Source organism: Terrapene carolina, unplaced genomic scaffold (assembly GCF_002925995.2).
Source record: "Terrapene carolina triunguis isolate 2854851 unplaced genomic scaffold, T_m_triunguis-2.0 Scaffold33954, whole genome shotgun sequence".
NCBI lineage: Eukaryota > Metazoa > Chordata > Testudines > Emydidae > Terrapene > Terrapene triunguis.
Window position 1 is genome coordinate 1 of NW_020698305.1, and position 15,783 is coordinate 15,783.

Consider the following 15,783-nt stretch of genomic DNA (forward strand, 5'->3'; position numbering starts at 1 on the left):
GATCCAAGGGGGTTTGGATCTGTATTCACCAGGAGTTGGTGAAAGGAGGGTGGAAGGAAGGAGGGGGGATGGTTAATTTCTCCTTGTTTTAAGATCCAAGGGGGTTTGGATCTGTGTTCACCAGGGAATTGGTGAAAGGTTTCTCAAGGCTTCCCAGGGAGGGAATTCTTGTGATGGTGGCAGCGGACCAAAGCTAAGCTGGTAGATAAGCTTAGAAGTTTTCATGCAGGCCCCTACATTTGAACCCTAAAGTTCAAAGTGGGGATCCAGCCTTGACATGGTGGCATAGCGGTGGAGATCGTTTTAAACCCAAAGCCAGTAAGAGATTTTTTTTTTTTCCTTCTAGCTGCTTGGAGAGCAGAGCTGAAGGTAGATGCATATCTTATCTCTCCTTGCCTGAAGGCAGAGGTGTTAAGTTTTTTTTAACAAGGGGCTTTGTTAAGAGAAGGGTTCAAAGGGAGCAAACTTTGAACTGGTAAAGGTAATTTACAGGCTGAATTGGTTTTTTTTCTTTTTACATCCTCGGGAGTAGCTTGTTAGAAAGTCTCTGTTAACTCAGCAGCAGCCAGAGCTAAATACATCCCAGTTTCAGTCAACTGCAGAGGGTGTGACCCAGCACAAGAAAACAGGAAAATGACTGCCAAAGAAGTAACTAACAAAATAGAACTGGCCAGACTAGAAGCAGAAGAAAACGAGAGAAAACATCAGAGACTGCTTGAAATTAAAAAACTCGAGGCAGAGCAGCATGAAAGAGAAGAAAAAGCCAAACAGGAGGCCCATGAAAGAGAAGAAAAAGCCAAACAGGAGGCCCACAAGAGAGAGATGGAGCTGAAAGAAAAAGAGATGGAACTGGAAGCAGCAAGGACTAGGCAGAATGCAGCAGACCATCCTAACAACTCCTCTCCAGGTACCACTTCCCATCCCAGGAAATTCCCCACCTACAAGGCAGGCGATGATACTGAGGCCTTCTTAGAAAATTTTGAAAGGGCCTGCCTTGGATACAGCATCCCTCTACCCCAGTACATGGTAGAGCTGAGACCGCAGCTCAGTGGACCCTTAGCAGAAGTGGCGGCTGAAATGCCTAAGGAACACATGAACAGTTATGAACTTTTTAAAAACAAGGCCAGAATCAGAATGGGGCTAACACCTGAGCATGCCCGTCGGCGGTTCAGAGCCCTAAGGTGGAAACCAGATGTGTCATTTACCCGGCATGCCTACCACATTGACAAAAATTGTGATGCCTGGGTATCAGGAGCAAATGTTAAATCTCTGGAAGATCTGCTTTCCCTAGTAAAAATGGAGCAGTTTTTAGAGGGTGTTCCTGAGGAAATAGAAAGGTACATCCTAGATAGGAAGCCCAAAACTGTAACCGAGGCGGGGGAGATTGGAGCCAAATGGGTGGAGGTGACAGAAAAGAAAAAAGCTAGTAGCAGTTGGAGCGAATATCAGAAGGGGCAAGCCGAAACAAAACCTTATCACCGGGGACAACCCAAGGCCCCACCCACCTCCCAAGGGAAACCCCAGACGCCTTCTCACCCCACCCCACCAGTCTCCACCAACCAACATCGCCCCGGTGATACCTTAGCAGGGCGATGTTTTAAATGTAATGAACTGGGGCATATAAAGGCTCACTGCCCCAAGAACCCCAACCGATTACAGTTCATTACACCCCAGTCACACCAAAGATCCCCAGACCCAGATGCCTCTCTCATACCCTCGGAGCGAAGGGAAACCTTGAGAGTGGGCGGAAAGAAGGTTATCGCTTGGAGGGATACTGGGGCACAAGTGTCAACTATCCACCAATCCCTAGTGGACCCCAAACTCATCAACCCGGAGGCTACAGTGACAATTCAACCCTTCGTGTCACAGTCTGTAACCTTGCCTACAGCCCAGTTGCATGTCCAGTACAAGGGCTGGGCAGGAATGTGGACTTTTGCAGTCTATGACAATTATCCCATCCCCATGCTGCTGGGGGAAGACTTGGCCAACCATGTGAAGCTAGCCAAGAGGGTGGGGATAGTCACCCGCAGCCAGGCTAAACAAGCTTCCACCCCCATCCCTGTTCCTGAGTCGTCCACCAGAGCCCCGTCTGTGTTACCGGAGACCCAAACACAGGTGGTGGAACCGGATCCCCTGCCAACGACTGCAACAGCCGTAGTGGATCCAATCCCAGAGACCCAGTCAAAGCCAGTCCCAGAACCAGAACTGGCAACGCAACCAGCACCAGAACCATTGCCAGCACTGAGTCCAGCGTTTGCAAACCCGTCTACAACTCCAATGCCAGAGGGCACCAGCGAGCCTGAACTGGCGGAAGCAGCAGATAACCCTACCCAAGAGGCTCAGCCAGAGTCTGAAATACCACCTAGTGCACCAGCGGACAGCGGTTCACAGTCAATGGAAACAGCCCCAGCACCTGCATCGCTTCCAGAGGGACCAAGCCCCAGTCCACAGTCCAAGGAGGAACTGATGTCTCCAGCATCAAGGGAACAGTTCCAGGCCGAGCAGGAAGCAGATGACAGCCTTCAGAAAGCTTGGGCAGCGGCGCGGAGCACCCCACCGCCTCTCAGCTCTTCTAACCGATCCCGGTTTGTTGTAGAACAAGGACTTTTATACAAGGAGACTCTTTCTGGTGGGCACCAGGAAGACTGGCATCCTCAAAGACAGTTGGTGGTTCCCACTAAGTATCGGGTAAAGCTCTTGAGCTTAGCCCATGATCATCCCAGTGGCCATTCTGGGGTGAACAGAACCAAAGACCGGTTGGGGAAGTCCTTCCACTGGGAGGGAATGGGCAAGGACGTTACTAATTATGTCCGGTCTTGTGAGGTGTGCCAACGAGTGGGAAAGCCCCAAGACCAGGTTAAAGCCCCTCTCCAGCCACTACCCATAATTGAGGTCCCATTTCAGCGAGTAGCTGTGGATATTCTGGGTCCTTTCCCAAAGAAGACACCCAGAGGAAAGCAGTACGTACTGACTTTCATGGATTTTGCTACCCGATGGCCGGAAGCTGTACCCTTAAGCAACACCAAGGCTAAAAGTGTGTGCCAGGCATTAGCAGACATTTTTGCCAGGGTAGGTTGGCCCTCCGACATCCTTACAGATTCGGGAACTAATTTCCTGGCAGGGAACATGAAAAACCTGTGGGAAGCTCATGGGGTGAATCACTTGGTTGCCACCCCTCATCACCATCAAACCAATGGTCTGGTGGAGAGGTTTAATGGAACTTTGGGGGCCATGATACGTAAATTCGTAAATGAACACTCCAATGATTGGGACCTAGTGTTGCAGCAGTTGCTTTTTGCCTACAGGGCTGTTCCACATCCCAGTTTAGGGTTTTCACCATTTGAACTTGTGTATGGCCGCGAGGTTAAAGGGCCATTACAGTTGGTGAAGCAGCAATGGGAGGGGTTTACGCCTTCTCCAGGAACTAACATTCTAGACTTTGTAAGCAACCTACAAAACACCCTCCGACACTCTTTAGCCCTTGCTAAAGAAAACCTAAAGGATGCTCAGGAAGAGCAAAAGACCTGGTATGATAAACATTCCAGAGAACGGTCCTTCAAAGTAGGAGACCAAGTCATGGTCTTAAAGGCGCTCCAGGCCCATAAAATGGAAGCGTCGTGGGAAGGACCATTCACGGTCCAGGAGCGCCTAGGAGCTGTTAACTATCTCATAGCCTCCCCCACCTCCAACATAAAGCCTAAGGTATACCATGTTAATTCTCTTAAGCCCTTTTATTCCAGAGAATTAAACGTTTGCCAGTTTACAGCCCAGGAAACAGATGACGCGGAGTGGCCGGCAGGTGTCTACTACGAAGGAAAAAGGAATGGTGGCGTGGAAGAGGTTAACCTCTCCACGACCCTGGGACGTCTGCAGCGACAGCAGATCAAGGAGCTGTGCACAAGCTTTGCACCGATTTTCTCAGCCACTCCAGGACGGACCGAACGGGCATACCACTCCATTGACACAGGTAATGCTCACCCAATTAGAACCCCACCCTACCGGGAGTCACCTCATGCCCAAGCTGCTATACAAAGGGAGATCCAGGACATGCTACAGATGGGTATAATCCGCCCCTCTACCAGTGCATGGGCATCTCCAGTGGTTCTAGTTCCCAAACCAGATGGGGAAATACGCTTTTGCGTGGACTACCGTAAGCTAAATGCTGTAACTCGTCCTGACAACTATCCAATGCCACGCACAGATGAGCTATTGGAGAAATTGGGACATGCCCAATTCATCTCTACTTTAGACTTAACCAAAGGGTACTGGCAAGTACCACTAGATGAACCCGCTAAGGAAAGGTCAGCCTTCGTCACCCAGGCAGGGGTGTACGAATTCAATGTACTCCCTTTCGGGTTGCGAAATGCACCCGCCACCTTCCAAAGACTTGTAGATGGTCTCCTAGCGGGATTGGGAGAATCTGCAGTTGCCTACCTCGATGATGTGGCCATTTTTTCTGATTCATGGACAGAACACCTGGAGCACCTGGAAAAAGTCTTCGAGCGCATCCGACAGGCAGGACTAACTGTTAAGGCTAAAAAGTGTCAAATAGGCCAAAACAGGGTGACTTACTTGGGGCACCAGGTGGGTCAAGGAACTATAAATCCCCTACAGGCCAAAGTGGATGCTATCCAAAAGTGGCCGGTTCCAAAGTCCAAGAAACAGGTCCAATCCTTCTTAGGCTTGGCCGGATATTATAGGCGATTTGTACCACACTACAGCCAAATCGCCGCCCCGCTGACAGACCTAACCAGAAAGAAACAGCCAAATGCAGTTCAGTGGACTGATAAGTGTCAAAAGGCCTTTAACCAGCTTAAGGCAACACTCATGTCTGACCCTGTGCTAAGGGCCTCAGACTTTGACAAACCATTCCTAGTAACCACAGATGCTTCCGAGAGAGGCGTGGGAGCAGTTTTAATGCAGGAAGGACCGGATCAAGAATTCCATCCTGTTGTGTTTCTCAGCAAGAAACTGTCTGAGAGGGAAAGCCACTGGTCAATCAGCGAAAAGGAATGCTACGCCATTGTGTACGCGCTGGAAAAGCTACGCCCATATGTTTGGGGACGGCGTTTCCAACTACAAACAGACCATGCTGCGCTACAGTGGCTTCATACCACCAAGGGAAATAACAAAAAACTTCTTCGATGGAGTTTAGCTCTCCAAGATTTTGATTTTGAAATACAACACATTTCGGGAGCTTCTAACAAAGTGGCTGATGCACTCTCCCGGGAAAGTTTCCCAGAGTTAACTGGTTAACAATTGTTCTTGGAATAAAACATATTGTTAGTTTTTATATAATCAGTAGAATGTCTAAAGGTACATGTGTCTTATTAACTCTGTTTTCTCCTAGAACTCCAGGAAGAAATCACAGCCAGTGTGGAACCGAACGTCCAACACTATCTGTGATTTGGGGGGCGTGTCATAACTATAAAGGGAAGGGTGGCAGCTCTCCTGTGTACAGTGCTATGGAATCCCTCCTAGCCAGAGACTCCAAATCCTTTTACCTGTAAAGGGTTAAGAGGCTCGGGTAACCTGGCTGACACCTGACCCGAAGGACCAATAAGGGGGCAAGATACTTTCAAATCTTGGGGGGGGGAAGGCTTTTGTGTGTGCTCTTTGTTTTAAGGGGTGGTTCGCTCTTGGGACTGAGAGGGACCAGACATCAATCCAGGTTCTCCCCATCTTTCTAAACAAGTCTCTCCTATTTCAAACTAGTAAGTAAAAAGACAGCAAGGCGTCTTAGATTTACTTTGTTTTCTCAACTTGTAAATGTACCTTTTTACCAGAGTGTGTATCTTTGTTTGCTGTACTTTGAACCTAAGACAGAGGGGGGTCCTCTGAGCTCTTTAAGTTTGATTACCCTGTAAAGTTATTCTCCATACTGATTTTACAGAGATGATTTTTACCTTTTTCTTTAATTAAAAGCCTTCTTTTTTAAGAACCAGATTGATTTCTCCTTGTTTTAAGATCCAAGGGGGTTTGGATCTGTATTCACCAGGAGTTGGTGAAAGGAGGGTGGAAGGAAGGAGGGGGGATGGTTAATTTCTCCTTGTTTTAAGATCCAAGGGGGTTTGGATCTGTGTTCACCAGGGAATTGGTGAAAGGTTTCTCAAGGCTTCCCAGGGAGGGAATTCTTGTGATGGTGGCAGCGGACCAAAGCTAAGCTGGTAGATAAGCTTAGAAGTTTTCATGCAGGCCCCTACATTTGAACCCTAAAGTTCAAAGTGGGGATCCAGCCTTGACACCTTCCAAGTGTTTTCTTTCTTCTTCCAGCAAAGGAAGACACTGTATCACAACCAGTATAGTCATGAAACACTGATAAAGCTTTGACTTGCTTGGACCAAGAGAATAAACTATGTCATGAACAGGTATATACACCTCTACCCCGATATAACGCTGTCCTCGGGAGCCAAAAAGTCTTACCACATTATAGGTGAAACCGCGTTATATCTAACTTGCTTTGATCCACTGGAGTGCGCAGCCCCGCCCCCCCGGAGCACTGCTTTACCGCGTTATATCCGAATTTGTGTTATATCGGGTCGAGTTATATCGGGGTAGAGGTGTATATTTAAGTGTTGACCAATCCCACATTCAATCCACAGTTCAGGGATCTGAAGCTTTTGCACATATGTAACAGCAAGGATTACTACATCTGTGTCAACTGCGTATATAAGAATTTTAGTACATCCTTGACTGAATTCTTCAGCAGCATGCAGTATCATTCTGGTATCTGCTTCCTCATGATTGCATGAGGAAAGGCTAGTATTATGTTCAGGGTTGCAGCTTACATCTTGATGACCTGTGGAGATTACCTTTTTGCCTTCTACTGACAACTTTGCAATATATTTTGCAGGGAAGCTGAAGAATTCATTTTCATTGATGCACAGAAACTCTTGCCAGTTTAGTGGTAGAGGGATGAAAGGCATGGCACTCCTGGACTCCATTTCCTCTCCTATTTATGGTTTGGGCCTTGAAACTGTTAGCAATGTAAACATCCTACGCTAGGTCCATCCTTCTATAAAGCCACACCTGTGTCTTGAGGTATGGAATGAAAAAAAAACATTCATAGCACAGTCAAATGTATAGCTAGCAACAGGTTTCAACATGTTTGCAAGAGCTGCCCCATCAAAAAATATGACATCGGTTGCTGGAGTTGTAGCTTGCAGTTTAACATAGCACTCCAGAATAGACAGCAGATCAGATTTCTTCCAAAGTCATAGTTTCTCATCTGAGACAGTGAAGGGGGTCATGCCTGATTCTCATGCTGAAAAATATCGTCCAGGTGGCCATGATGTTTTTGGCAAGCTATATACATTTTTGAGAAGAGGGAGCAGTCATTTTTCAAGGGGGAGAGCTGCAATTTGGTCTTAGAGATCTCCCTTGCAGGAGGTCTGCCTCAACAAGGGGAATTCACTTCACTTGATAGGCTCTGTGAATGGCTTAATTTTCTCTTGCAGTCTCTGTTACAAATGTGGTAACTTCTGCTGCCCTATATTCTCAACCTCCCTACCAGAGACAATGACAAGGGGGACTGCAATGTCTTTGGTGTTCAGTTTGACTAAGTCTACACTCTCTTCTGAGAAGGGGTTGTATGATCTCAGCAAGTGCCTGGATATGTTGTACAAATGAAGCCTGGACACCTTGCACCTGCTCATTGTGCTTTGTGTTAGAACCTTTTTGGGTGGTTCCTTTCTCTGCTACTGCTTCAAATTTTCCTGTGAACCTGGCCACCTCTGGTCCTGCTATCATCCAGCACTGAAGGGTCTCTGGACTTTGTGTTAGACCAACAGATGCACCGTTCCCTTTGATTATGTTATTATTTTGTGGATGAGCTGGGTCAAGTGCAATTGCAGAGAAAACATGCTGTCTATTCCAAACAGTGAAGTCCCCCTTTAGGAAATCTCTAGCTCTGCCTGGATGCACTGTATGAAGGTTTACCATGTCTCGGAGGTGAACCGACACACAATGAGCATAATACATACGATCAAACACAGAACCAGGGTGACAGCTTTCCAAGGAATTCAATGTAGAGAGCCAAGTTTGCTTGGTGGAGTGAAAACAAATAAGTCAATACAAGAAGCTCCAGATGAAGTGTGGTATGCCCAGAAGCAGAACACTAGGTTTTCTAGTTTTCTCTTGTCACAGCATTTATCATACCCCATGGAGACCTCATCTTCCCTGACACCTTGGGTATACTGTGTGTATGAATTCTGGAGCAAGGTTTACAGACTGCTGGGCACACCTTGTATGGATGACATGAAATAATTTCAAGTAGTCGTCAGCTGTTCCTGGGGAGACTATCTTCTAGTCAAGCTCCAATCAGCTTTAGACTTTTCATTGCCAGATGAAGACCACCCAGCACAATGACAATGTTTTCCTCTCCACAGCCAGCAGGCCAGAGCCGCTGTATCTGTTTTGGTTTTGGTGAAAAGGGGCTGATCCACCGTGATCACGGGCACTTGGCATGGGCTTAGGTGGTGTAAAGCATTTCTTATCACATCCATAACATGAGAAATCATTGCCCCAGACTTGGAGTCATCTGGAACGAGAGAAGAAGCACAGTGATGGCTGGGGTGAAATCTGACTCTGATTCTTTGCTGATATGGTAAGCTGCCTAGGAAATGTCTTGAACCCCACTGTAGGTATCCAGACTTGCTCCTTCCCTTCCTTGTTCAAGCCACCTGCATTCTTCTTGCAGGGCTTGGGTAATCAGCTGGCATTCAGTCTTGATTTCAACAATTATGTCAGGGATGGGAGCATTGGTTTTCTGCAAGATCAATGGAGAGACAGTTGTGTAAATCTCAGGAAGTGATAGTCTTCACTGATGCTGCACTCTGGGGTGGGAATTCCATAGACAACTCCCTCCATTTCAGTACTGGGATGCTGAGAAAGTGATATTCCAGTTACATGGAAGGAGTCTGTTATGGTAGTATGTCACAGAGACCCCTCTACTCACCACCAGAGCATCTCCCTCTGGCCGTGTTTGGGGATTAGCTCTGCCAGCTTGATGCCCTCGTCGCTCGGTTCCTTAGCTCATCATCTCACTCTCTCTGTGGTCCTTTTCTTACTCCTCGTGGTTTATCTTCATGGCTTAGCCCTCCAGCCAAATCCCAATAGTCGTCCCCTTCCGGGGGTGCTATCAAAATCCTCCAGGCTGTCCCAGACAGTCCTTAATTTCGCTGCCCTGGCTGAGCCAGTCACTCAGTGACTTCAATGAATGGTCCTGGACAGTCTTCAAGTTCACTGCCTGGATTGTGCCACTCATTCAGTATTTGGTAGGGGAACCCAAGCCTGGCCACTACACTGGGTTCCAGCCTAGGGGCCCCATATCCATCAGCTAAGGTATATACTAGCACAGGCCTTTCTGAAACTCCCCAGCACTACTTCCCAACTTGACTATCCCAGGCTAATATTCTCCACCGTTCTAGCTAATCCCCTATCTCCTAGGTCTGCTAAATAAACCCTTCCCCTTCGATCCAAACACTTTTCTCTACCTTGTGTCGCAAGGAGAGTGACTACAGCCTTCCTTCCTGCATATATAGAAACTCCCACCTCTTCCAGGAAAGGTGAGCTTCACTTGATAAAGGCTTTCCTCTCAGCCTAAATATCCACTGGTTTACAGTACAGTAGGTTACTTGGCCCATAAAGCCTATGTTAACCCCTTCGGGGCAAATGTGGGGAGCATACCCCGTAACGTGGTGGAGCTGAGATTGTGGTCTCTGTTCTCTATAGCCAAAATAGTGAACAGACCATGTCCTTCTTTGAGTGCTTGGGGATCTTGAATGTGTGACAGGATACAGGACTTTAGATCAGTGCTCTGAATGCGCCCAAACAATGTCACCCAAAGGTGTGCAAATCTAGCTGTAGAGAGCATCCACTCATTCCCTTCATGGACCCCTAGGATGTGAATAATACTTTATTTGAGTGGCACTCCCTCCCAGCCAATCAGCTTTGTGAAGACTAGCAGGGAGCCAGGGAGGGAGTGGGGCAGGTCCCACACTACAGCAGATCAGGCTGGAGAAGATGTGTATCGATCTCGGCACTTCTCCCGCCGCTCCCCCAAGTCCCGTGCACTCTGAAGCACCCGAAGCGTCCTAATGCTCCCGATCTAAAAAGAAAAGAAAGGAAAAGATTTCTAAATGGCCACCCTGCCAGAATTGTACAGCTCCGCAAATGAAACCAGTGGGAGGGCCGTTACAGAGAAAGGGGGAATGGAAAGCTGCCCAAATTGCGATGATGTGGAAAGCTACCGCCCCGTCCCTACTCCTACTCTTCACGCTTCTTGCGACAGCTGATGAACTTCCAGGTGCTTTTCGCCTCCGAGCCCGCACCAGGGGCACACCTTCAGAAGCTTCCCGTGGGTTGTCTAGTTCAGCTGGTCAGAGTGTGGTGCTAATGGAGCCCCTGGGTGGCTGTGGGCCTGGGGAGGATGGCTTTTGATTTTCGGCCTGACTGCTACGGACAGCAAGGCCAAAAGGCAGCTGGCACGCCCACCAGGAGCCCTGAGTCGATTGCTTGGAGAATGTGGGCATCGACCCCACTACCTCTCGCATGCAAAGCGAGCACTCTACCGTTTGAGCTAATTCCCCATAGCTGGCCTGCCTCCTAGGCACCAGGCAAAAAAGGCCAGGCCTCTGTGGCCTTAAGCAGACCACAGCCTGAGATGGGGGGCTACCCAGAGTTGGGGAAGGGGCCCGAGTCCCAGCCACGAGCCTCGGCACAAACACCAACGCTCCCTCCCTGGAGTGTGTCGGGGGGTGAGACTTAGACCCTGGAACGAGCACCAAACGTCAGAAGACAACGCAGGGATAGATCGCTTGATGCTTGCCTGCTCTGGCCATTGCCTCTGAAGCACCTGGCATCGGCTACTGTCAGAAGACATGATACTGGGCTAGATGGCCCAGTGGTCTCACCTAGGAGGGCCGTTCTTAACTTGCCCACTTTCCTCTAACCCAAGCAAAGCCAGGAGCAGGCCCAGCTCAGGAACTCTAGCGGGGCTCACACGGGCTCCCTGGCCTCTGGCACAGCATGCAGCAAAACGACCCTGCCTCCACCAGGATAGACACCCACAGACTCCCTGTTCAGACCAACGCAGCCCTTCCCCGCTGTGGCTTTCTCCAAGCTGTCTGTGTGCTCTGGTCCACGGCTGCCATGCTGGCTGAGATCAGGAGGCTGTGTGGTCTCATGCTGTCAGCTGAGCTGGTATCACCTGCCCCCGCCGCCCATCTCCTCATTGCCTTCATGGACCCCTGGGATGTGAGTAAGTCTGTATCTGAGTGGCACTCCCTCCCAGCCAATCAGCTTTGTGAAGACTAGCAGGGAGCCAGGGAGGGAGTGGGAAAGGGATCGTGCTCTAGTGACAGCTCAGCAAGAAAGGGGCAGGTCCCACACTACAGCAGATCAGGCTGGAGAAGATGTGTATCGATCTCGGTACTTCTCCCGCGCTCTTCCAGTTGAGCTAACTGTCTCCGGCCTCCCAGCTAGCGCAAGGGGGAGAAGGGCTGGGGACGAAGAGCTTTCCTGCTCCGCAAGGCCTGGCTTCTTGGGAGGCCAAGCGAAGCGAGGAGAGGGATGGAGGCCACTGGAGAAGCTCATCCCGCTGACTGTCAACGGCTTCTAAAAGCAGGGCAAGCGAAGGTACCGTGGCTCCCTGGAGAATGCGGGCATTGATCCCTCTGCCTCTCGCATGCGAAGCGAGCGCTCTACCACTTGAGCTAATTCCCCTGGCTTGCCAGCAAGCCGCTTGATCCAACCATGCCATACCGGAGGCCACGCCGTCCCTGAGCCAGCCGGTGACTCCTTCCAAAAGGGTCAGGCAAGGCAGGGCTGCCCATGGGCCGGCTAGCTCAACTGGTTAGAGTGTGGTGCTAATAACGCCAAGGTCGTGGGTTCGAGTCCCATGCTGGCCACTCCGTGTCCTGGCTGGAGAGGGTGGCTTTTACCCTTTTGGTGACTGCTAGGGTCGGAGAGGCCAAAGTGAGAAAACCAGATGGGCTGAGCGGCTGGCAGGGAGCAGGCAAGAGCCCTGCTGGGGCACGGGGAGGCTCCGGCCAACTCCTTTCCTCCCGTCTCTGGGCTCCTTGCTCGATCTGCTGGCGGGAACGGACTTGGGCCCTTGGAGGGGAGGAGAAGGCTGAGCGTGGCCAGCTGCCTTCCCAGCTCATAGGAGATGAGGCTTGAGCTGGCGGCCCAGGAAGCAACATCCCAGGGCTGCTGGCTGGCCCCCATTATCCCCAATGGGTTGACCTGATGGCCCGAATTCTTCCCGGCCGGCCGCCATCTCCACCCAAATGGACCCGAGGGCCGATCATGCTCTCCAGCCCAAAGCCACAGAGGAAGGCTTAATACTCGGCACCCCAAGCTAGGGGAGAGGCTTCAGAGTCGGCCTGCCCAGGGGGAGCTTGGCAGTTCCCATCCTCCCAGCGCCCACAGGCAGCCCCCCAAGCCCACACTGGAGCCCAGACCTCAGACAGGAAGGAGCAGGAGGAGCACTCTGCCCAGGGGCACCATCACTCTAAGTCAGATTGAGGTGCTTCCTCCTCTACCCCTTTTTCTCACAAATTCTGCTGGCCTCACAGTAGCCATCCCTGGGACACAGGGAAGACGCAGGCACGGGACTCGACCTAGCCGAAGACAAACGCGCATACCGAGAGTTGATCACAGGCTATTGAGGCACTGTAGAAACCCCATTCAGACGCATTCACCTAGCTAAACTTTGCTTCCAAGGGCCCTACATGTGCAGAAAGCCAACTCTTTGGTGAAAAATACTCCTCTTTCGGCCAGCCTTCCAAACTTGCAAATGGCTCCGAATGGGAAAACACACACACTGAAGCATCCGAAGCGTCCTAACGCTCCCGATCTAAAAAGAAAAGAAAGGAAATGATTTATAAATGGTCACCCTGCCAGAATTGTACAGCTCCGCCAATGAAACCAGTGGGAGGGCCGTTACAGAGAAAGGGGGAATGGAAAGCTGCCCAAATTGCGATGATGCTGAAAGCTACCGCCCCGTCCCTACTCCTACTCTTCATGCTTCTTGCGACAGCTGATGAACTTCCAGGTGCTTTTCGCCTCTGAGCCCGCACCAGGGGCACACCTGCTGGGGAAGGGGGAGGCTCGGGCCAACTCCTTTCCTCCCCTCTCTGGGCTCCTTGCTCGACCTGCTGGCAGGAATGGACTTGTGCCCATCCAGTAGTCGATAACCAAATGGCTTTTTGCTTCTAGTTATATTTTTCCCATGTTCATTTATCCTGTTATAAGAGGCAGAAAGGCCTCCTGGAGGTGCAGCTTATATTCCCTGTTGATATTATTAACTGGTCATCTTCCCCCATTTCTCATCTTATGGCTTTGTTTATCTTACAAGTAATTGTCCTTGTCATTGTTGTTGCTCTTAGCTTTCTTAATTTACACTGAAGACAGTGTCTAGCTGGTGAAACAACATTCTTTTAACTAGGAACATATTTAACTAAGAACATATTTCCAGTACACTTCTATTATTTATATACTTCCCGTACAGAGGTCACACAATAATATTAATTACTATCATGTTATGCATTTGCATATGGTACCTTACCTGACACCTTTTAGATACAGATTATGACAACAGTGAGTTGGGGAGATTAGGGTGTAAGGTCTGATGAGAGTTATGGTATAGAATCATAGTACTGGATGGTACCCTGGGACGTCAGCTAGTCCAGTCTCTTGCACTCATGGCAGGACTCAGTATTATCTCGACCATCCCTCATAGGTGTTTGTCTAACCTGCTTTTAAAAATCTCCAATGATGGAGATTCTACAACATCTCTAGGCAATTTATTCCAGTGCTTAACCACCTTGACAGTTAGGAAGTTTTTTCCTAATGTCCAACCTAAACCTCCCTAGCTGCAATTTAAGCCCATTGCTTCTTGTCCTATCCTGAAAGGTTAAGAAGAACAATTTTTCTCCGTCCTCAATGTAACAACCTTTTATATAGTTGAAAACTGTTAACATGCCCCCCCCACCCCATCTTCTCTTTTCCAGACTAAACAAACTCCATTTTTTCAATTTCCCCTCATAGGTCATGTTTTCTAGACCTTTAATCATTTTTGTTGTTCTTCTCTGGAATTTCTCAATCTGTACACATCTTTCCTGAAATGTGTTGCCCAGAACTGCACACAATACTCCAGTTGAGGCCTAATCAGCACGGAGTAGAGCGGAAAAATTACTTCTCATGTCATTCTTACAAAACCCCTGCTAATACATCCCAGAATGATGTTCGCTTTTTTCCAACAGTGTTACACTGTTAACTCATATTTAGCTTGTGGTCCACTATGATCCCCAGATCTCTTTCCGCAGTACTCCTTCCTAGGCAGTCATTTCCCATTTTGTATGTGTTCAATTGATTGTTCCTTCCTAAGTGGAGTACTTTGCATTTGTCCTTATTGAATTTCATCCTATTTACTTCAGACCGTTTCTCCAGTTTGTCCAGATCATTTTGAATTATAAACCTACCCTCCAAAGCACTTACATCCCCACCTAGCTTGGTATCATCCCAACACCTTATAAGTGTACTCTCTATGCCATTATCCAAATCATTGATGAAGATATTGAACAGAACCAGAACTGATCCCTGCGTAACCCCACTCGTGTTGAGATATATATATCAAGATACATTGTGGTTCATATATCCATGTAATACCTTATAGGTCATTGAGGCCTGGTATGAATGACGCGTGCTTGACACGCGCGCCGGGGGGAGGGCGCCGGGGGGAGGGTGGCCGGAGCCCTGGGAGGAGGGCGGCGAGCCCGGCTGTGGCCCCGCTCTCCCCGGCGGCCGGAGCGCCGCGCCACCCCCCTCCAGGTGCCGCCCCAAGCACCAGCTTGGTTGCCTGGTGCCTGGAGCCGGCCCTGGCAGAATTACAAACATTACAAGAGAATTTTAAAACTTGCCAGGAAAATTTGGAGCGGGAAGTGATGCAGGCACAGATAATGCAAACTCAGTTAGGACAAATGGGGAAACAAAATAGGGAATTGGAGAAAGGAATGATGGATTGGGAAAAGATTAAACCAGACAAAGATAAATTAGATCATCAAGTGATAGGAATGAAACAGTTAATTTGAGATTTGACTACAGAAAAGGAAGAGGAGATCGCAAGCGTTTCTCACAGTTGGTGCCAGAAAACTATAGAAGCATTGAAAAAGCAAATGAAAATAGAGGAGCTGTAAATTGTGGCTGTGTGTCAAAAAAAGAGAGATTTGGATTTGGATTTGGATTCCAATGATATTTGGCATGGAGAGGATCTGTGAGAGGGTCAAGAGAAAAGGGAATTTGACTAACCTTGAGAGGGGCTTTATACTAAGTTGAGGGAAGAAATAAGAAACTGGCGAGGAGAGCCTAAGCAAGAAAAGTCTGTAGCAGTGACAGAACGGAGATCAACCATTAAGGATGCAGCGGGGGAGATACAGTCAGAGCAGACACAAATTATTCCTGCGAGTTCATCAGAGTTACAGTTGATGGTAAAGTCATTAGGTCCAGTGAATATGAAAACAGATATCTACATGCCTAGTACAGTGGGCAGAGTTAGGAGGAACAGAAAATTTATATAGGAGTGAATCTTATAGGTTAATCAGGGCAGCTACCACTGGAGAGATTAGACAAGCAGCAGATCGAGTGAAAAATGCTTTGGACAGGTAGCCAGAAGCACACCAACTGGCACCACGATTGATTATGCTGTTAGGGAAAGAGATAGGTCAAAGACCCATGAAGGTGTTATCCATTGCAGATTACATGAAGCCTGGAGATTCACAG

At 48.8% G+C, this 15,783-nt stretch overlaps 2 non-coding genes across 2 annotated transcripts; one reads left to right on the plus strand and one right to left on the minus strand.

Moving 5' to 3' along the window:
* Window positions 1-10,516: 10,516 nt before the first annotated feature.
* On the minus strand, window positions 10,517-10,589 carry TRNAA-UGC. The gene has a single exon. It is a non-coding gene; the product is annotated as a tRNA-Ala (tRNA).
* Window positions 10,590-11,835: 1,246 nt separating this feature from the next.
* TRNAI-AAU lies at window positions 11,836-11,909 on the plus strand. The gene has a single exon. It is a non-coding gene; the product is annotated as a tRNA-Ile (tRNA).
* Window positions 11,910-15,783: the final 3,874 nt, after the last annotated feature.